General features: G+C 54.2%; 1 protein-coding gene across 1 annotated transcript in view; it reads left to right on the top strand.

Moving 5' to 3' along the window:
* The first annotated feature begins 28 nt into the window (after positions 1 to 28).
* The window catches only part of SMIM17 (small integral membrane protein 17), a 16795-nt gene continuing 14953 nt past the window's right edge, over positions 29 to 1870 (top strand). The window contains exon 1 of the mRNA XM_011932414.1: positions 29 to 88. The gene's annotated coding sequence lies outside the window, so the exon portion shown is untranslated. The remainder of the gene's footprint in view (positions 89 to 1870) is intronic.

Raw genomic sequence — 1870 nt, 5'->3', positions numbered from 1 at the left:
CCCCACCCCCCGCAGCCTCCGCGTCTGCGCAGCCGCAGTCAGTGCGGTGCCAGCTCTGCAGAGCCCAGACAGGGTCTGGTTGGGGAGGGTGAGTCCTTCGAGGGACCCCCGCGGGCGGGAAGGAGGCGGAGAAAAGGGGCTGGGGGCTCGGGCGGCCATCCGGGGAGGCGCGCGCGAGTGTGGATGCGCAGAGTGTGTGTGTGCATGGGTGGGGGTGAAGGGCAGAGCCGCTCCAGGGATGGGGTCCGGGGAGGGGGGCGTCTCCAAGCCGGTCCGGTGGGAGAGGGCCGGGGTCTGTCGGGGTCGCGTCTGTTGCTCCACAGCGGCGGTCTGTGTCCTGGCTTGGGGTTGCAGGTGAATTCCAGCCTCCGCGTCAGGAGGGGAGCCCGGACCTGCACTGAGAGTGCACTGATGGTCTGTGGACCCTCGTGGGGCGGCGCGGGCACGTGCGCTCGTCTCGCGGGGACCCCGTGTCGATGTTCGCTCCCCCCGGGTGTCAGCGCACCTGCCCGCGTGTGCACCTGTGCGTGTTCGCGTCGTGTGTCCGCCTGGGCCCCTGTGGACCACCCTGCAACGGTGGGAGCGCAGGCTCTCAGCAAACAGGTGCTGCAGCCCCGCCCCCACTCTTCTGAGCTGTGTGACTTTGATCAAGGGACTTCCCTGTCTGTCAAATGGCAACATGATAGTGTCTGTAGCGAGAAGTATGGCGAGCTTTATGTGAGAAAAGGGATTCGCAGTGCTCAGCAGGACTGGGCACAAGGAGAGTCCTGGGCTCCAGGAAACACTGCCGATATAGTTATTGCTTTTATTGTGGTTGCTGGTTGTCTTTGTTGTGACTGCGTCTCCATCCTCTCAGGGGATGACTTGTTTGCTATTTCACCAAGAACACTGAGGCTGTGGAGTGTGAATCCCCTCCCTCCCCACCATACCTCTGTTTCATCCCCTTTCCTTCTTCCTCCCCTATTCACTGCAGATCCAGCTTCTCCTGACCTTGACCTGATGGCTCTTGTGTTTTTCATCTGTCACCCCGCTTGCCTGCATTTTCTCCTTTTCCATGCCGTCCCCTCCCCTCAACCTAGATCCATGATTAATTATGTCTCACGTTAAAAACAAAGCAAAACAGAACCCCAAAGCAATAAACAAAGCAGAACTCCCTGATGGTACTCTGTAACACTCTTTCTCATGAACGTCCCGTAGGAATTTTCTTCCCCTGAAAAATACCTAGGCAGCCTCCTCTCCTCACTCCCAACAGACTCCCCAACCCACACTGAGGTTGCAAATGGGCAACCCCAGGGTCTAATTCAGCCCCACAACTTGTGCTATTTGACTACAGGTGTCCTCCTGTTAAACACGGGAGATAATTATTGACATCATGAAATGTAGAAAATGCCATCTGAAAATACAGATTTCCAGTCTTCTTTTGAGAAATCACAGGATGGTTGACATCAGTCCCAGGCATTTGCTCTGCAAACATTAGCTGAGTTGCACGGTGCAGCTTCTTCAGACAGGAGACCTGATCTCTCTTTTGCTGCACTCCCCACGGTCCCGGTCATCTCTTCCCATGCCATACATCCGCTGCCATTTGTTCATGTGCACCTTACAATAGAGAAATATTTCTCTGGACCTATATTTAATTTTCATGTGTAGAAAACTCACAGTAAAAGAGTACTCTTGATTCATTGATTCAAAGAGTACTCTTGATTCATTGATTGGTTTTTGAGACAGAGTCTTGCTCTGTCACCCAGGCTGGAGTGCAGTAGTACGATCCTAACTCATTGAAGCCTTGAACTCCCAGGCTCAAAGGATCCTCCCAGTAACTGAGACTACAGGTTCGTGACACCACACCTGGCTAATTTTTTTTTTTTTTTTT

Source organism: Colobus angolensis, unplaced genomic scaffold, assembly GCF_000951035.1.
Source record: "Colobus angolensis palliatus isolate OR3802 unplaced genomic scaffold, Cang.pa_1.0 Scaffold96, whole genome shotgun sequence".
Classification (NCBI taxonomy): domain Eukaryota; kingdom Metazoa; phylum Chordata; class Mammalia; order Primates; family Cercopithecidae; genus Colobus; species Colobus angolensis.
This window is presented reverse-complemented; position numbering and strand designations above follow the sequence as displayed.